The sequence below is a fragment of the Ovis canadensis genome, chromosome 2 (assembly GCF_042477335.2).
Source record: "Ovis canadensis isolate MfBH-ARS-UI-01 breed Bighorn chromosome 2, ARS-UI_OviCan_v2, whole genome shotgun sequence".
NCBI lineage: Eukaryota > Metazoa > Chordata > Mammalia > Artiodactyla > Bovidae > Ovis > Ovis canadensis.
In genome coordinates, this window is record NC_091246.1 from 109,489,408 (window position 1) to 109,510,930 (window position 21,523).

Genomic DNA, 21,523 nt, shown 5'->3' on the forward strand with positions numbered 1-21,523 from the left:
CCAACCCAGGGATCAAACCTAGGTCTCCCACATTGTAGGCAGACGCTTTACCTTCTGAGCCACCAGAACATGATCATATAAGAGAACAGACTCTGAACAATTTCAGTCCCTTTAGATTATGAAATTTTTTCTTCTTGCTTTATGTCTCTGGATATGTTTCAGTGTCTCCAGGTTCTTAATCTATGGGAACTTGAATAAAACTTTTATTCTGCTGTTTGTGAAAATTATATAAATCTTGGTTATGTTGAACTGGGTTCATAGTGCTTTTCAGGTCTACTATCCTACTATTCTGTCTATTCATTCTAATTTTTGAGAGACTGATATTGAAACTCCAACTAAAAATCTTAATTTATTTACTTCAAAACAATGATAATATATTATGGAACTATATGTAACCCTGTTCTGCATTTTCCAAGTTTCTTGTGAATGCATTACAATACTTTCATAATTAAAAAATAAAATAAAAAAAAATATGATCCTACCCATGATGAGTGCATAAAATAATTCCAGAATTTGGGTAACAGTTTGGTTCTTAGTTATCAACTCTCATTCTCCAGGTGACAACAATCTCTGTGAGTTCTTGGGTATTACTACTCCAGTTAGAATAATATAAAATTCCTTCTGATCATATTACACTCCATGCTCACGTTTGACTGCATGAACTTTAATGGTTGTAATACAGAAAGGACATAACAGAGTTCATCTTCATGAATACTCTCTCTTCTCCACTCTGGAAAAATACTTAATTCAGAACAAAAACAGTAACCATATATCCATTGATGATAGGGTACCAGAAAAAATTATTTCAACATTATCCTATCTAATCTATGTTAGGCATGATTTCCTACCTGTGTTCTTTTAAAATAATCTCTGTGTGCATCATAGGTTAGCCACAGCTCTCTCTCTCCGCACTACTGAGTAACAGTTCTACAAGCAGCACATGCCGAACACAAAGCTAACATTTAACTCATTTGCTGTATTAGCAATTGCCAACTTGTCTCTTTCATCTTTCTCTGCACATCATCCATCCTGATTCCCCTGTCTCTTTGAAATAGCACGTTTAATTCACTTTGCTTTCGGCTCAAGCTCCTTGATGAAGTTGCTGCATATTCTCATGTGAGTATGCTCAGTTTCTCAGTTATGTTCGACTCTTTGTGACCCCATGGACTGTATCCCATCACACTCCTCTGTCTGTGGGATTTAATAGGCAAAAATACTGGAGTGGGTTACAATTTACTTCTTCTCACCAGCCATCAAATCACCATTGTTGCTCCTTGTCTGATTCACATAATGAACCTGCTTTTGAAGATGATGAAACCCAGCATTTACCATCCTTCTTAGATTTTATTGCACTTCCAAATGCATGAACACCTGAACTCCTCAGAGTTTCCGCTTATTATTCTCTGTGACCATGTGTTCTCCCATCTCCCTCTGTACTCGTCTCCTGAATAAGAAAGGACTCTGCTAGCACTGCATTTGGCATTGTTACCTCAAACAATTTCTCCCTTCTAAAGGCTTCAACTAAATTCTTAGACCATGAAAACTAGATCTGCATCCAGGAGCTCTCTGGGTTGAGTTACCTACTTCTTGTTGCCTGAGTCACACCATCCCTTGAGGTTCAGCCCATAACTTTGAAATTCAGTAAAATTACACTGGTCACATTCTGATGTAACTCGAAACATTCTATAACAATACAGTCAGACTTCTATCACCATTATGAACTTGTATAAGCATGTTCTCATTACAATATTTTATTTCAAAAAAATCTAGTTATTTACTGGAATTCTTTTTTCTCAGAGTGATTAGTTTGTTGAAGCTTATAAACTTTGTGTAGGACAGTATTATTTTTAATGGAAAACATGATTTCTGTGTTGTTATGTCAATTTTTTCTTCACTAGTTCGTAGATGTCTTGAATGATATCCATAACTTATTGAACTGTTAAAAAAATCTAGTTTAGCATATCCAAGTCGAGGAACCCCAGTTCACTGCCATTTGGTCAGGTTTGTATCTCCAGAGATCTGAAGGGGTCCGCCTATTCTCGGCTCTCCCTACTCCGGAATCTAACAATACAGAAGGGATGTCCGTGATCTGGTCCTGGGACGTCTCCCACTCTCCTCTACTTTCAGAGCATCATTGCCCCGATTATATAGGAGGGGTAGCAGGAGAAGAAGGAACGCTGGTTCTTTGACTGGCTTCAGGTGCGGTACTCTCTCTGCTGGTTCCCAGTGCTCTGCATCCAGCTTCTCAGAGGATGCATTCTCTCCTGTGCTAGGCACCCCATTCTTTGTTGTGAAGAAGCCCTAAAAGAGCCCCCTAATGCAAAAGGGAGTTAGACGTTTTCCTCAGCTCTGTTTCCTCCCCTCTGTCCCTGCAGCCCACAGTCTCTCGTCTGTGGGATTTCATTCCACATGTCTCCTTCCCCATCTTCCTAAAAAGTCTGGGGCGAGAGTGGGACTTTGCTAGTTTAATCAGCACCCATACCGTCTCCTTTTAGTAGGTCCAATACCATTGGTAATTTTCCAAATCTTTGTTTTTCTCTCGGCCCAACTTTAAGCCATGGTTATCTTTCTCAGTGCAATTCAGCATGTTTTAACAATAAACTTATTTTCCTCTTTTTCAATCTTCCTGCTCTGAAGTCCTGTTTCATTAATTCACTCTCCTTGTTTTTGTAGTCTATTTTATTTCTTTTACCACTGCCTCCTTAATCAAATCTGCATTTATTGAAACATATTTATATCTGCTAACCATTAGTCATTTTGTGGATCACACAATTTATGAAATTCTTAGAGGATGATCTTCCTTGATTTTGAAAATTACACTTTTTAAAATTTCTAAAGTTAGTTTCAGTTTTTTCTTTATTACTTACCCAAGCATGTATTTACCCTAAATAATAACCCAATTATTTTCATACATATTTAACCAGATAATAAAGCTCTTAAAAAAAAAGGAATTCTTTTTAGAGCTTTAAAATATCACTAAACATGAAACTTGGTGGCGGGGGGGGGGCTTGTTTTAAATAAGTGACAGTTTTAATACAGATTACATATTCACAAAAAAATGTCTGACCACTGACAATGCTTTTCAAATGAACCATAGAAGATGAATCTTATTTCTTTTTATTAGAGAAATTTAGGTAGCCAATGTAACATAATATGAATACGTATTCTGTCAGAGGATGAAATAATAATTTTATTCAGTAATTACTATTATAGTGATACTATATTCCATAGCCCTCTTTTAGCCTAATAAGATTATAGGAATACTTGATATATTCAGAGTTAAAGTCTAAAAACTTAAACATCCATACCTAATTGTCCATACCACAATAGTAGGCTCTGACTTATCAAATGATGAAAACATATAAAGAAGGTGATAAGGAAAGGTATTCTTTTGTAATCCAGTATGATAAAGTAAATTGCTAAAGCAATTATATGAAAAATAAATTCATTCAAAATAATTATCTTAACAAAGATGATTCAAGAAATGGAACAATTTGTATCATGAATTTTATTTTTGTAATGACTTCCTTTGGGTTTTGAATCTAAAGAGATCCAACTAATAGCAGATGTCATTTAATAACAGAGTTCTCAAATTTAAATTCTTAGCATTTGGCTTTTCCTCCTCAATTTGTGTATATCACACACAAATAAGTGACTTAATTACATGAATACAGACTGATGTGCTAGTTTCTAAATCATACATTTCAGGAATACTGTGTTTGAGCTCACTTCCTGAAAGTGGGAAATGGAATATAAATTTTGCCATGTATTTTCATATCCATAATACTAGACTGTGATACATCAAATAAAGGATTTTCCTGCAGCTAGGAAAATGGCAAGAGTGCTGATATTTCCACTTTTATTAGTTTTCTAATTTTGTTTCCAGACCCAGAGCTCATTTAATGGAAGGTTGAGTTTCTCGTTCACTGATACAGGGAAAAGCTCTGTTAAATACACAGAGTCATAATATACTCAAATATTAAAATACTTTGAACAAGGACAGAAATATATTTTCATGCCTTGTGTTGTTAGGAGTAACAAACTTAAGAAGCTTTTGCCAAAAGCTGTGGGGTAGCACAAGCAGTAACTTTTCACTGCAAATTGTATTTGAATTTAGTTTTGGAACATTTCTAATCTGCTGAAAGTATGCTTCACGTCAAAAATTTTTTTAGATTTTTGCTCCCATGGACAAGGGAGTCTGGGGGAGCTACAGTCCATGGGGTCACAAAGAGTTGGATACAACTGAAGCAACTGAGCACATCTGCACACAAATACTAGCATAACTGATATAAAATTAACCTTCAGTTTATTTTGACTACTACACAAAACAGATTTTAAAGGAATATATGTATTTCATCACTAAGCACCTGCTGCCAATTGGTTAACTTTAATATCTGTGTTTCTATCATATCTTTTATTTTAAAATATTGAAAATTATTAGGCAAAATGTAGAAACATATCAACAAAATCAGACCATATTGAAAAATAAAAACAAAGGACTCTTGTCTGTGTCTGGATCCTAAATTGACAGAAATCACACTGGCATTATTTTCCCCTTTCTGCATTTCTCCTGCAGGCCTCATACCATCTCCCCCAATCAATCACTTTTGTTACTGAAGAAAAATCCTGCACCCATTTAGTCACTCTCCTTTAAACAGCTTGTGTGTGTGTGTGTGTGTGTGTGTGTGTGTGTGTATAATTTCCTTTCCTTTCTTAATCCCTCCAGCAGATTTACTGTGACATAATTTACATATAATGACATTTCTGCTTTCACATGATGACTCTGACTTTTGACAATTGAACATTATCATATAAATACCACTTTAAGATGTTAAATATTCCCAGCACCCCAAAAGTTATGTGTTTTGAATTCAACAGCCTCCCATTCCAGGCAGTTATTGACTTGATTTCTAGACCTATAATTTTGCCTTTCTAGAACTGCATATAAGTAGAATCATACTGGGCTCTTTACACAGGATAATGGTTTTGAGATTGCTGAAAGTTCTTTATGCAACTTTGTTCCTTGTTATTACTGATGATTATTTCATAATATAACAAAAACTTGCTTGCTTGCTCAGTTGTGTAAGGCTCTTTGAGACCCTTTGGACTGTACCAGATACTGGAGTGGGTTGCCATTTCTACTCCAGGGGATCTTCTTGATCCAGAGATTAAACCCTTGTCACCTGAGTCCCCAGCATTACAGGAGGATTTTTTACCTCCCGAGTCATTGGGGAAACCCATGACAAACTTTGTTTTTATTCACTAGTTAGTGGATATTTATGTTTAGAGCTGCTGTGCTGTGCAGTGCTGCCGCTTCACCTGTGTCCAACTCTCTGTGACCCTATGGACAGTAGCCTGCCAGGCTCCTCTGTCTATGGGATTTTCCAGGCATGAATATTGGAGTGGGTTCCCATGCCCTCCTCCAGAGGATCTTCCCCACTCAGGGACTGAACTGTGTCTTTTTTATATCTCCTGAACTGGCATGCCAGGAGCCAGCATGAGGAATCCCGCCCGTGGCAAAGGTCGTGAGGAAGGAAGCCTGACAAAACGCAAGGGCGTGATCACGCTTCAGGGGTTCCCCCTGGAATTTCCCGAGCACCCACCCCCAAAAACCAGAGTCTGCCTGCTTTACTGTGTTATGCTGTCCACCTACTCTTCTGACATTAACAGGGGGCTGTCCCCCCACCACCTTTTTCTGGAAAAATTTAATTTAGAGCTTTTAGATAATAAATCTCCTGGGCATAATAAGAGTGTTTCAATCCAAAAACCCCTCTGATGGCTTTCTAGCCTGCCTGCCGGACTTTTACAGCTGCGCATGTGATTGCTTGTGGCCTCCTGACTGGGAGAGGAACAGGAAGCTTAAAACATCCTAGGAATGTAGGGGCTTCTGAGGAGTCAAAACCATTAGAATAGGACTGATTAAAGGTTTCATTTGTTGAGCCAATACTTGCTGCCAAATTTTCTTATCTTTTATTTGTAGATATAGTTGGTATATAGAAAAAACAGATAGTAGCCCTGCCATTAGCAACATTAGATCTTTGAGTTAAGTACTTTCTTTGTTATAACCCACTGCACCTTTGTTCTACAGGAATGTAACTTTATTTAGTACTTTGAGGGTGATGCAGAGTAAAGAAAAAACACTTCTAAGGAAAAAGAGTTTTCTGGTTGATAGACATCTATCTAGGAAGAGAGCCATAAAAATGTTAACAGGCCTCTTGGCCAGAAGATAATGTAAACTACCTGAGACCTTTTGTATACAGGAAGGTATGCAAAAAGAAAGCCTCAATGAGGTCTCAGTGAGGGTCAGGACTGCTGCCCCTGCATAACTCTGCATATTCCATTATTTCTTTATGTACAACTTGGGGTATATAAGCTGATTTTGAAAATAAAGTCTTAAGTCTTGCACCGATGCTGGGCTCCCCCATGTCATTCTTTTCTCCCCTTTTCCGGCTGAATTCCCATCTGGAGCGCGGAGCCTCGCCAAGTCTACTTACTTGCCCTGGCTTCAAGGATCCACGCGAGAGGAAGCCCAAGGTGGGGCACCCTCCGCTATTCAAGTGGATGCCGGCAGCCTAACGTAGATTGTGCAAAGCTCTTGTCTTGAGGTTTTATTAGTTTTCCATGTAAACCAAGTTATTCAGCCTCTTTTTCTCCACCATTATTTCCTACTACACTATCTGTTTCTAATCTCTCTATATATCTGTAGTTAAATAAGTTTTTTCCTAGGACGCCGACTCCATCCCCGCTTTGAATTCCCTGGATCCACTGGGGCTGGACGCCAGCACTGGCAGGTAGTTTCTTTACCACTAGCACCTCCTGGGAAGCCCTTAGTTCAGTTCAGTTCAGTCTCTCAGTCATATCCTACTCTTTGCGATCCCAGGGACTTCAGCACACCAGGCTTCCCTGTCCATCACCAACTCCTGACGCCTTTTCAAACTCATATCCAACTAGTCGGTGATGCCATCCAAACATCTCATCCTCTGTCTACCCTTTCTCTTCCCACCCTCAGTCTTTCCCAGCATCAGGGTCTTTTCCAACGAATCAGTTCTTCACATGAGGTGGCCAAAGTATTAGAGTTTCAGCTTCAGCATCAGTCCTTCCAATTAATACTCAGGACTGATTTCCTTTGGGATTGACTGGTTTGATCTCGTTACAGTCCAAGGGACTCTCAAGAGTCTTCTCCAACACCACAGTTCAAAAGCATCAATCCTTTGGCACTCAGCCTTCTTTATGATCTAACTCTCACATCCATACATGACTACTGGAAAAACCATAGCTTTGACTAGATGGACCTTTGTCGTCAAAGTAATGTCTATGCTTTTTAATATGGTATCTAGTTTGGTCATAGCTTTTTTTCCAAGGAGCAAGTGTCTTTTAATTTCATGGCTGAAATCACCATCTGCAGTGGTTTTGGAGCCCCCCAAAACAAAGTTTCTCACTGTTTCCATTCCATGTATTTGCCATGAAGTGATGGGACCAGATGCCATGATCTTAGTTTTCTGAGTGTTGAGCCAGCAATTTCACTCTTAATTTCATCAAGAGGCTTTTTAGTTCTTCGCTTTCTGCCATAAGGGGTGTCATCTGCCTATCTGAGGTTATTGATATTTCCCCCAGCAATCTTGATTTCAACTTGTGCTTTGTCCAGCCAGGCTTTTTGTATGATATAGTTTCCATAGTTAAATAAGCTAACTATTTAATATAGTTAAATAAGCAGTGTGACAATATACAGTCTTGATGTACTCCTTTCCTGATTTGGAACCAGTCTGTTGTTTCATGTCAGGCTCTAACTGTTGCTTCTTGGCCTGTATACAGATTTCTTAGGAGGCAGGTGAGGTGGTCTGGTATTTCCATCTCTTTCAGAATTTTCCACAGTTTATTGTGACCCACACAGTCAAAGGCTTTGGTATAGTCAATAAAGCAGAAGTAGATATTTTTCTGGAAACTCTTGCTTTTTCGGTGATCCAACAGATGTTGGCAATTTGATCTCTGGTTCCTCTGCCTTTTCTAAATCCAGCTTGAACATCTGGAATTTCACAGTTCACGTACTTTTGAAGACTGGATTAGAAATTTTTGAGCATTACTTTGCTAATGTGTGAGATTGTGCGGTAGCTTGAACATTCTTTGGTGTTGCATTTCTTTGGGACTGGAAATGAAAACCGACCTTCTCCAGTCCCATGGCCACTGCTGAGTTTTCCAAATTTGCTGGCATATTGAGTGCAACATTTTCATAGCATCATCTTTTAGGATTTGAAATAACTCAACTGGAATTCCATCACATCCACTAACTTTGTTCACAGTGGTGCTTCCTAAAGCCCACTTGACTTCACATTCCAGGATGTCTGGCTCTAGATGAGTAATCACACCATCGTGGTTATCTGGTCCAGGAAAGATCATGAAAATCTTTTTTGTACAGTTCTTCTGTGTATTCTTGCCGCCTCTTCTTCATATCTTCTGCTTCTGTTAGGTCCACACAATTTCTTTCCATCATTGTGCCTATCTTTGCATGTAATATTCCCTTGGTATCACTAATTTTCTTGAAGATATCTCTAGTATTTCCCATTCTATTGTTTTCCTCTATTTCTTTGCATTGATCTCTTAGGAAGGCTTTCTTTTTAAAAAAATTTTTTTCACTGTTATTTTATTTATTTTTAAATATAAATTTATTTAATTGGAGACTAATTACCTTACAATATTGTATTGTTTTTGCCATACATCAACATGAATACACCATGGGTGTACATGAGTTCCCCATCCTGAACCCCCCTCTCACCTCCCTCTCCTATTCTTTGGAACTCTGCATTCAAATGGGTATATATTTCCTTTTCTCCTTTGCCTTTAGCTTCTCTTCTTTTCTCAGCTATTTGTAAGGCCTCCTCAGACAACCATCTTGCCTTTTTGCATTTCTTTTTCTTGGGGATGGTTTTAATCCTTGACTCCTGTACAATGTCATGAACATCCGTCCATAGGTCATCAGGCACTCTATCTATCAGCTTCAATCCTTTGAATCTATTTGTCACTTCTACTGTATAATCATAAGGGATTTGATTTAGGTTTTATCTGAATGGTCTAGTGGTTTTCCCTACTTTCTTCAATTTAAGTCTGAATTTTGCAGTGAGGAGTTCATGACCTAAGCCACAGTCAGCTCCTGTTCTTGTTTTTGCTCACTGTACATGTAGAGTCTTCTCTTGTTGTTGAAAGATGGTATTTGCTATGACCAGTGCATTCTCTTGGTAAAATTCTGTTAGCCTTTGCCCTGCTTCACTTTGTACTCCAAGGCCAAATTTGCCTGTTATTCCAGGTATTTCTTCCTACTTTCACATTCCAGTCCCCTAAAATGAACAGGACATATATAGAAGGTCTTGTAGGTCTTTCTAAAATCATTTAACTTCAGCTTCTTCATCATGACTGGTTGGAGCATAGACTTGGATTACTCTGATATTGAATATCTGGCCTTAGAAATGATCAGAGATCATTCTGTCATTTTTGAGACTGCACCCAAGTACTGCATTTTGGACTCATTTGTTGACTATGATGGCCATTCCATTTCTTCTAAGGGATTCTTGCCCACAGTAGTAGATACAGTGGTCATCTGAGTTTAATTCACCAATTCCAATTCATTTTAGTTCACTGATTCCTAAAATGTCAATGTTCACCCTTGCCATCTTCTGTTTGACCACTTCTAATTTACCTTGATTCACAGGCCTAACGTTCAAGGTTCCTATGCAAAATTGAGAGTTGCTAATTATTATGAATAATGATGCTAGGGACACTCAAATACTCTTTCTATAGTCAGATGTTTCATTTATCTTGGGCAAATACCTAGAATGGGGCTGCTGGATCGTATGGCAAGTATACATTTAACCGCAAATTTTCCATGGGGACTGTATGTCTTTGCATTTCTGTCAGCAGTGTATGATACCATTTCCTCCACATCCAAGTCATCAACCCTTAATAAAGCAAATCTTTTTACTTTTATCAATTTTAGTAGATATGTCACTGTGATTTAAAATTCGCATCTCTGATAAAAGTGATGGTGAGCAGCTTTTCACGTGCTTATTTATGAAGTACCTGTTCAAAATTCTTCCCATTTCTTAGTTACATCTTGATTACAAATTTTGAAAAAAAATTTTTTTATTTTAGATATATAGTTAATATATTTATTACTAGTCTATGACTTGCTTTTGCATTTTTTAAAACCGTGAATTATTGAAGAGCAATAGTTTTAATTGTGGTATTATTATTTTAATTATTGCTTTGCTTTATGTTGTATGTGTGTGTGCATGTGTGTGTGTGTATTCTGTTCAAAGAAATCTTGCCGTACCAAATGTCATAAAGATTTTCTACTATGTCTTCTTAAAGTTGAATAGTTTCCATTCTTTGATCCTATAGTCTATTTCAACTTGTCTCATATATATGAGTAAGATAAAGATGAGGTTCATTATTTTGCATATAAATATTAATATTCTATCTCCATTTATTGAAAAGTCTATCTATTCCATGCTGAATTGACTTGGCATCTTTCATGACAGTTAATGGCCCTTAGAAATCTTGTAAATATTTTTGTATTTCTCAGAGTAGAAATGTCCTGCTCTCCATTTCCTGGTGTCTGCTTTTTATCTCTCATGTTTTCCTTCTACTTATGTTGTGTTGCATTTACCATTCTTTTTCTAATTTCTTAAAGTGAAAATTTAGATCCGTTCTTTTTAAGTAGGATCTTTAGTTAATTTATATTTAATATGATTTTGATGTGGTTGGATCTGGGTTTAATTTATACTACTTGTTTAAATTTGTCCCCATTTTTTACTTTTGTTTCTCCCTTCTTGACTACTTTTATTTGTATAAGTCTTAGAATTGAATTTTAATTGTTCTATTGGTAGTTTTTCTTTTTATATTGACTTTTAATTTACACTTCTCTATATTAAATTTCTATCAGTTGTTCTAGACATTACAGTATGCATTCCTAATTTTCACAATCTACTTAGAATTAAATCACTATCACTTCATATAATATTTGAATACAAACTGAATTTTTAAATTTGGCCCTATATAAGTCAACTTAACCTTCACCATCCTGGTGCTAGTGTTTCTGCATGCATTACATACATGTGTATTATAAATTCTCATAAGACAATTGTTATCATTTTGCTTAAAATACTCAGATACACTGTAAAGAAATTAAGATGCAAATAATAAAATAAATACATTAAAGTAGGTATTTATAATAACCCAGATATTTACTATTTAAGTACTCTTCATTTTTTTCTTAGGGTCAAATGTCTTTAACTATAGAATTCTAACATCTATTTCTGATTTATTGACTATGCCAAAACCTTTGACTGTGTGGATCACAATAAACGGTGGAAAATTCTGAAAGAGATGGGAATACCAGAGAACCTGACCTACATCCTGAGAAACCTATGTGCAGGTCAGGAAGCAACAGTTAGAACTGGACATGGAACAAGAGCCTCTTTCCAAATAGGAAAAGGAATAAGTCAAGGCTCTATATTGTCACCCTGCTCATTTAACTTATATGCAGAGTACATCATGAGAAACATTGGGCTGGAAGAAACACAATCTGGAATCAAGATTGCCAAGAGAAATATCAATAACCTCAGATATGCAGATGACACCCCCCTTATGGCAGAAAGTGAAGAGGAACTAAAAAGCCTCTTGATGAAAGTGAAAGAGGAGAGTAAAAAGTTGGCTTAAAGCTCAACATTCAGAAAACTAAGATCATGGCATCCAATCCCATCACTTCATGGCAAATAGATGGAGAAACAGTGGAAACAGTGTCAGACTATTTTTTTGAGGGGGGCTCCAAAATCACTGCAGATGGTGATTGCAGCCATGAAATTAAAAGACGCTTACTCCTTGGGAGGAAAGTTATGACCAACCTAGATAGCATATTGAAAAGCAGAGACATTACTTTGCTGACTAAGGCCCGTCTAGTCAAGGCTATGGTTTTTCCTGTGGTCATGTATGGATGTGAGAGTTGGACTGTGAAGAAAGCTGAGTGTTGAAGAATTGATGCTTTTGAACTGTGGTGTTGGAGAAGACTCTTGAGAGTCCCTTGGACTGCAAGGAGATCTACCCAGTCCATTCTAAAGGAGATCAGTCCTGGGTGTTCATTGGAAGGACTGATGCTGAGGCTGAAACTCCAATACTTTGGCACCTCAAAGAGTTGACTCATTGGAAAAGACTCTGATGCTGGGAGGCATTGAGGGCAGGAGGAGAGGGGACGACAGAGGAGGAGATGGCTAGATGGCACCACCGACTCAATGTACATGAGTTTGAGTGAACTCTGGGAGTTGGTGATGGACAGGGAAGCTTGGAGTGCTGTGATTCATGGGGTCACAAAGAGTTGGACATGACTGAGCGACTGAACTGAACTGAACTGAACTAATGCTTATTCAGGTTGAAAATCTTATATCTACAAATATATATGCTTCTTCAAGTTTTAGAAAATTTTAACCAAATGCCATTATTTTTCTGCCTTATTTGCTGAATATTCGATCAATCATACCTATGTTAGGCCATTTGATACCATTTAAGAAATATCATAGGATCTGTTCATTTAGTTTCAAAGTATTTTTCTCTCTTCTTCAGCTTAGATATTTTTTCTCAATCCATTCTCAAGTTTACTGTCTCTTTCCTTTCTTGTCTCCATTCTGATGGTAAACCTATTCCATTATCTCTCTTAAGATAATTACTATTCCATTTTTTAAAAATCTAGGTTCATTTTCTTTTATTTCCTTTCCTATACATTGCGTCTTTGTTGATTATCCGTTTTGAATATGGCAGTATGTAAATGAACTTCTCAAACTCCCTAACTATTCTTTAGGGATGGTCTCATTTGCTTTCTTTTCTTTTGAGAACATGATCCATGCTCTTGGTTCTCTCTAAGTCAGGTTAAACTGTGTTTTTAAATTGAGATCATGTATGTTATGCTGTGGAGACCCAAGGCTGCCTTTCTAGTGAAAGCTTTGTTATCTGCTTTAGTCACAAATCACAAACTCTGTCTTGGACAGCAACCCCAATTCAGCTGGGATCTTTGAATCTGGTCTACAAATACAAGATTCAGGGGTCTGTTGGAAATATAAAATGAAATTTGGGGATATCTTCTCTAGATATTTTCCTTCATAGAGTCTTTTTTTTTTTTTAACAGAAACTGGACTGCAAGGAGATCCAACCAGTCCATTCTAAAGGAGATCAGCTCTGGGTGTTCTTTGGGAGGAATGGTGCTAAAACTGAAACTCCAGTACTTTGGCCACTTCATGGGAAGAGTTGACTCATTGGAAAAGACTCTGATGCTGGGAGGGATTGGAGGCAGGAGGAGAAGGGGACAACAGAGGAGGAGATGGCTAGATGGCATCACCGACTCAATGGACGTGAGTTTGAGTGAACTCCAGGAGCTGGTGATGGACATGCCAGGGAGGCCTGGCATGCTGCAGTTCATGGGGTCGCTAAGCGTCAGACACAACTGATCGACTGAACTGATCTGAACAGATTTTTTTGACTCAGAATTCTGGTTTTCTGGTCAGAAATCCAATAACTTTTCCTCCACAAGGGATTCTGCCACTCTCAGGGTAGAAAGAGTGAAAAGAAAAAAAAATCTGTACCTCTGAACATGGGAAACTCAGAATTTGCCCTATTCTCTTCATTTTTCACTAGCTAATATGTCCAGACTGTACCTGTAAAGGGATCCAGTTGGTGCTTACTCAGCCATTATCAGAATCTCCAAATTTATCACTTTTTTAGAGTAACAAAAATTAAGTTTGATATGACCAAGTTTTGTCTAAGCAGCCACCAGACTTTCAGTCTTTCAGGGCAGTCATTCCTCTATGACATACATGTTTTTCCCATTCATACTGCTGTGCTGTCTAGAATATTCATTCTACTCAGATGTCTTGTATCATTGATGGTTTATATACATTATTCTTAACTTTTAAGCAGTCCCACTGCTGGGCATATACCCTGAGAAAACCATAATGCCATAAGACACATGTACCCCAATATTAATTGCAGTGCTATTTACCATAGCCAGGACACGGAGGTAACATAACTTGTTCATTGAATGGATAAAGAAGATATGGTACATACACACAATGGAATATTATTCAACCATAAAAGGAATGACACCGAGTCAGTTATAGTGATGTGGATGAACTTAGAGCCTTAGAGTGAACTAAGTCAGGAAGAGAAAAACAAATGCTGTGTAGTGACGCATATATATGGAGTCTAGAAAGATGGTCCTGAAGAACCTATTTGCAGAGCATAAATAGAGATGCAGTCGAGAGTCAACATGTGGACACAGCAGGGGAAGGAAATGTGGGGTAAATCGGGAGAGTATCACTGACGTATGTACACTACCAGGCGTAAAACAGAGAGTTGGTGGGAGCTGCTGTATAGCACCGGGAGCTCAGCTCAGTGTTCTGTGATGACCTAGAGGGGTGATATTGGGGGTGAGTGGGAGGAGGGCTCAAGAGGGAGGGGATATGTATACATATAGCTGATTTACATTGCTGTACAGCAAAAACTGGGCTTCCCTGATGGCTCAGTGGTAAAGAATCCACCTGCACTGCAAGAGATCCAGGTTCAGTTCCTCAGTCAGGAAGATCCCATGGAGGAGGGCATGGTATTTCACCGTAGGATTCTTGTCTGGAGAATCCAATGGACAGAAGAGTCTGGTAGGCTACAATTAATAGGGTCATGAAGAGTTGGACATGACTGAAGTGGCTTAGCACACACAGCAAATCTAACACAACATTGTAAAGCAATTACATTCCAATAAAAAAAAATAAAAATCTTCCATGAAAAAATATAGTCTTTTTCAGGCTCACATTAAATAAACAGAAAAATCGCTTGTAACTCTTTTAGCTCAAGATCTAATAACACTGTGTCCCCCGGCATTTACTTGGATAGGATTTTATCAAATTATTTAATTTAACGTATGCATTTAAAAGTTATAATCCAGTACCAACTTTGTTACCTGAATCATTGGCATTTGATTATATCATACTTAAAGGAAAGATTTGGGTTTGAGGATCTCTATAGTTTATTGGTAACTTCTTAATTTTAATTTAAAGCTCTACCATAATAAGAATAAAGTACCTACTTTGCCTGTCAAAACTAGCCTTGTTTGATTATGAAAAGGGTCACTTTTCCATTTCTCTGCATGGTATAGAAATAAGTTATTAATCATAATATTTGAAACCTGAACCCGCGATCTCTCACCTCTTCACACTTGGGGGACAAGCCCCTTCTTGACTGAGGCCTTGCTCCTCACGAGCTGCTGATCGGTCTCTCTGGAGTGACACTAAATCAAGTGGAAGCCCATGGTAGTGTAAATCACAGTCTAATTTAGTCGCTACTGTGTTGTGACAGTTAAAAATGCTTTTTAATTGTGACTATAAATTATACATGAACAATCCTTAGTGACAGTCTTAATACTACATCAGATTATTTCACCCAAGGGGAATTGCAAGCCTCATCAACATGAGGCAAGTGTGTGTCGGAAACTTTTAAAATAGCAATTTGGGAAAAGATAATGGCAGTGAAGTTCTCTGGGTTAGAGTCAGCCCCAAACACTGCGAAGAAAGGGAGAGGGCTGTGGATTGCGGACCTACGGATCACAAACACAGTCTTTCTCTTTGTTCTCCTACAAGTCGGTCCTGCAAACAGGATCTGAGATTTCTGTCTGTAAGATTAGCAGTCTTCAGAAATGAACTACTTAGCCTTAGCCAGGCATTTTAGAGAATAAGTTAGTGGCCTTAAGAAGAAAAGAGATTTTTCTAAATAGCTATTTGAACATATGCATTTCTTAAATATTTCAAAATCTGCATATTCTCAGTTTTAGAGTCATTGTTTTTTAGCTGCTAAAAAACTAAGTTCTGTCAGACTCTTTGCGATCCCATGGATTGTAGCTGCCAGGCTCCAACATCCATGGAATTTCCCAGGCAAGAATACTGGAGTGGGTTGCCATTTCCTTCCCCAGGGGATCTTCCCAACCCAGCAACTGAACTGGAGTCTCTTACATCTCCTGCATTAGCAAACAGATTCTTTACCACTAGCACCACCTGGGAAGCCCTGATTTAATTAAGGCTTCACAATCATTATGACTCAATGTCTTCTCCTCTTAAAGTGGAATAATGTTTAACTTACATAACTGTTCTGAGACTCTAATAGGTCAGCTTTCTCAAGTAGATAGTACATTAGCTAGCATGTTATAATACCCGATGTGTTAGTACTGCTTCAGCTGAAATTCCTGTCCTCTGTGGATGTGGATAAATGTTCCAAGCAGTGGGACTGTTCCCATGCTTCCAACAGTAGTTCTCAGATGCCCTGAGGTCTTTCAGAGAAACTTGAGGATAAAGAATACTGATCTAAGACTCTACAACCCCAACCCTAGATAAAACACTCAAATTCATTTAAAAATTAAGATATAAACAGATGAAAGAAAAAAAAAGGAGTACTCTCTCTTTTCTAAAGTTAATTAATATTAAAGCAAATAAAAGTACAATGATCAGTCGACGGGCATTTAGGTTGCTTCCATGGACTAGCTATTGTAAAAACTGCTGCAATGAACCCTGGGGTACATGTGTGTCTGTCAGTTATGGCTTTCTCAGGGTATGTGCCCATTAGTGGGATTGCTAATGCTCCCCAGTAGTGGGCATTTGCTGCAGCAGTGGATGATACAGTAGTTCAGTTCCTAGCTTGACTTGGCTTTCAAAAAGAACACATTTGAGTCAGTCCTAATGAGGTAGATGAACCTAGGGCCTATTATACAGAGCGAAGTCAGTCAGAAAGAGAAAGACAAATATCGTATATTAACACATGCCTATGGGATATGGAAAGATGGGACTGATGAACCTGTCTACAGGGTGATACAGACATATGGAGATCCAGACAGAGAACAAACTTGTGGACACAGCGGGGGAAGGAAAGGGTGGGACTATTGAGAGAATAGCACAGAAACATATGCATTAGTCCATTCAGTCCATTTCCAGCTCTTCGGGAGCTCATGGACTGCAGCACACCAGGCCTCCCTGTTCATCACCAACTCCAAGAGTTTACTCAAACTCATGTACATTGAGTTGGTGATGACATCCAACCATTTCATCCTCCCTCTGTCGTACCCTTCTCTTCCCGCCTTCAATCAAATAAGTCAGTTCTTCACATCAGGTGGTCAAAGTATTGGAGTTTTCAGCTTCAACATCAGTCCTTCCAAGGAATATTCAGGACTGATTTCCTTTAGGATGGACTGGTTGGATCTCCTGGCAGTTTAAGGGACTCTCAAGAGTCTCCTCCAACACCACAGTTCAAAAGCATCAATTCTTCAGCGCTCAGATTTCTTTATACTCGAACTCTCACATCCATACCTGACTATTGAAAAAATGATAGCCTTGACTAGACAGACCTTTTTTGACAAAGTATTGTCTCTGCTTTTGAATATGCTATCCAGTTTGGCCAAAACTTTTCTTCCAAGGAGTGTTTTTTAATTTCATGGCTGCAGTCACCATCTGCAGTGATTTTGGAGCCCAAAGAGATAAATTCTGCACTGTTTCCACTGTTTCCCTATCTATTTGCCATGAAATGATGGGACTGGATACCATGATCTTAGTTTTCTGAATGCTGAGTTTTTAGCTAACTTTTTCACTCTCCTCTTTCACTTTCATCAAGCAGCTTTTTAGTTCTTCTACCCTTTCTGCCATAAGGGTGGTGTCATCTGCATCTCTGAGGTTATTGATATTTCTCCTGGCAATCTTGATTCCAGTTTGTGCTTCCTCCAGCCCAGTGTTTCACATGATGAACTCTGCATATAAGTTAAGTAAGCAGGGTGACAATATACAGCCTTGACATACTTCTTTTCCTATTTGGAACCAGTCTGTTGTTCCATGTCCAGGTCTAACTGTTGCTTCCTGACCTGCATACAGGTTTCTCAAGAAGCAGGTCAGGTGGTCTGCTATTCCCATCTCTTTCAGAATTTTCCACAGTTTGTGGTGATCCACACAGTCAAAGGCTTTGGCACAGTCAATAAAGCAGAAGTAGATGTTTTCCTGTAACTCTCTTGGGCTTTTTCAATGATCCAGTGGATGTTGCCAATTTGATCTCTGGTTCCTCTGCCTTTTCTAAAACCAGCTTGAACATCTGGAAGTTCATGGTTTCCTTCAAGTATTATTGAAGCCTGGCTTGAAGAATTTTGAGTATTACTTGACTGGCATGAGATGAAACGTATGCATTACCATGTGTAAAATCGACACCCAGGGGAAATTTTCTGTGTGACACAGGGAGCACAACCGAGTACTCCGAGACAACATAAAGGGGTGGGATGGGGAGGGACCTGGGAGGGAGGCTCAGGAGGGAGGGGACATGTGTATACCTGTGGCTGATTCATGTTGATGTACGGCAGTAACCAATACCACACTGTAAAGTGATTCTCTTCCAATAAAGAAAATATGTAGAAAGTAATATCACAGGAAATTTGAAGAACACACAGTATCACCTTTAAAATCTAAGATACTGAGAAGTAACTGGGGATGGCCTGGATGAGTAGGGAAGAGAGAAATCACAAGCAGGGCTGGATCTTTCCATGAGAAAAGTGTCAGCCAGAGGGCACCATCAGAGTGTAGGAGCAATACACACTAGCAAACACATGCTGACTGGCACCATGCACTGAACTACACACATTTATTGAATGAGGCTTCCCAGGCTGCACTAGTGGTAAAGAAATCGCCTGCCAATGAAGGAGACATAAGAGACACGGTTCAGTCCCTGGGTTGGGAAGATCACCTGTAGGAGGGCATGGACACCCACTCTGGTACTCTTGCCTGGAGAGTCCCAGGGACACAGGAGCCTGGGAACATCTACGTGTCAGGGAGACTCACTGACTCCTCAGGGAGAAAGGTGGATAATGCTCAGTCCTTGTTTCAGATGGCTCATGTGGGGCCCCTTTCCAGGGACAGACATGCATGATCCCCAGCCAGTGTGGCTCAGATCCTAAACACCACTGGTATGCAAGGTGACCCTCCATTAGCCAACAGCTGAGGCTATATTGACAAATACTAATTACAATCCCACTTTTTTTTTTTTAAGGTGGCTGTATTTTGTGTATGGCTGACTATTTTTACTTTGTGGTAAAATATCCTGCTGGTGATTTGTGACAGTGTTTGCAGGATGATGAATTTGTCCCAATTCTCAGCAGAGTTTCTGATTAAGGATTTGTCTAAGGTGTTGGGTTAGGCAAAAACAGATGTAAAATTATGATGTTTTACATCACCAAGACTTCTAACAATATAAGTATATGAATGTTTGGCTTTGTTCTTACATACATAATCTATCTCCCCAGAAATATCATGACTTCTGTGTATTGCAAAGTTTTCTGAGAGTGGGAATTAGTTGTTGAAACCAGTATTTCTAACCATTGACTGTGTGTGTCTGTATGCATGCATGCTCAGTTTTGCCCAGCCTTTTGCAACCCCATGGACTGTAGCCCACCAGGCTCCTCTGTCCACAGGATTCTCCAGTGAAGAATACTGGAGAGAGTTGCCATTTCCTTCTTCAAAGGATCTTCCTGACCCAGGGGTCAAACCCCTGTCTCTTGTGTCTCCTGCCCTGACAGGCAGACTGTTTACCACTAGTGCCACATGGGAAGCCCAAACATTGACCAATATACATCTGAAGTCATGACCTAATGATTTTGAGAATCTACTGAGGCACACTGATGTATGCTAGAGTATGGGAAAGAAATGGTGAAAAGACCAGGACCTGATTGTCTAGAAAGATGAATTCTTAACTGTATACCCCTCACTAAACATCCACTCTTGAGGAGGTCAGGAAAAATGCAAATGGTGTATGTTTGCCATCTCCATGTTATAGGGTCAGTAAATTTATCCATGTATGGATATTTGATGAATATTAATAGATAATTCTGTAAGTAAAATTTCCATAATTTTAGAATTAAATGGTAATATTTTAATGTACCTCATAAAGCTGGTTCAGTTCAGTTCAGTCACTCAGTCATGTCCGACTCTGTGACCCCATAAATTGCAGCACGCCAGGCCTCTCTGTCCATCACCAACTACCAGAGTTCACTCAGACTCATGTCCATCGAGTCAGTGATGCCATCCAGCCATCTCATCCTCTGGCGTCCCTTTCTCCTCTTGCCCCCAATCCATCCCAGCATCAGAGTCTTTTCCAGCGAGTCAACTCTTCACATGAGGTGGCCAAATCCCAGGGCTGATCTCCTTCAGAATGGACTGGTTGGATCTCCTTGCAGTACAAGGGACTCTCAAGAGTCTCCTCCAACACCACACTTGAAAAGCATCAGTTCTTCTGTGCTCAGCTTTCTTTACAGTCCAACTCTCACATCCATACATGACCACAGGAAAAACCATAGCCTTGACTAGACGGACCTTTGTTGGCAAAGTAATGCCTCTGCTTTTCAATATGCTATCTAGGTTGGTCATAACTTTCCTTCCAAGGAGTAAGTGGCTTTTAATTTTATGGCTGCAGTCACCATCTGTAGTGATTTTGGAGCCCCCCAAAATAAAGTCTGACACTGTTTCCACTGTTTCCCCACCTGTTTCCCATGAAGTGATGGGACCAGATGCTGTGATCTTAGTTTTCTGAATAGTGAGCTTTAAGCCAACTTTTTCACTCTCCTCTTTCACTTTCATCAAGAAGCTTTTTAGTTCCTTTTCACTTTCTGCCATAAGGGTGGTATCATCTGCATATCTGAGGTTATTGATATTTCTCCTGGCAATCTTGATTCCAGCTTGTGTTTCTTCCAGTCCAGTGTTTCTCATGAGGTACTCTACATATAAGTTAAATAAGCAGGATGACAACATATGGTTTTGACGTACTCCTTTCCTGTTTGGAACCAGTCTGTTGTTCCATGATAGATTAAGCACTTTTTTTTCCTGTCATATCACTGTTACATTCTGTCTGGGAGGAAATATTTCAATATCAGTCAACCTCAACCTATCTATAAAATTTAAGATAATAATATCTACCTCATTTATCCTTTGTTTTCATTCATTGATCAAATGCTTCCTGTCACTATCATCCTTTGCCTAGGTTTCTGGAAATAGAGCAAAGCAAAGGACAAGACAAGACACTTCATGGGAAACACAGTAAAGTGGGGGTTGTAAGGATAAAAAGATGTAAGTAATGGAGAATGCTTAGTGTATAGAGAGCTTTCAATAGAAGTTACTTTGTGATTAGTTTTTACTGATACAGTTATTGGGGCTTCCCAGGTGGCTCACTGTGTAAAGAATCTGCTTACAATGCAGGTGACATGGGTTTGATCCCTGCGTCGGGAAGATTCTCTGAAGGAAGGCATGGTGATCCAATCCACTCCACTCCCGGAGAATCCCATGGACAGAGAAGCCTGGAGGGCTACAGTCCGTCCATAGGATCACAGAGAGTCAGAGATATGCATGCATACATGATATAGTTACTACTATCATTATGAAGAGGAAAGGATGAGAAAAAGCATGATAACCTGTCACACTGTTTATTAGAA

General features: G+C 39.0%; 1 protein-coding gene across 1 annotated transcript in view; it reads right to left on the reverse strand.

The window, feature by feature from the left end:
* GALNTL6 (polypeptide N-acetylgalactosaminyltransferase like 6) overlaps nucleotides 1–21,523 on the reverse strand; it is a 1,485,023-nt gene that overhangs the window by 1,374,010 nt on the left and 89,490 nt on the right. The gene's annotated exons all lie outside the window — the stretch shown is intronic.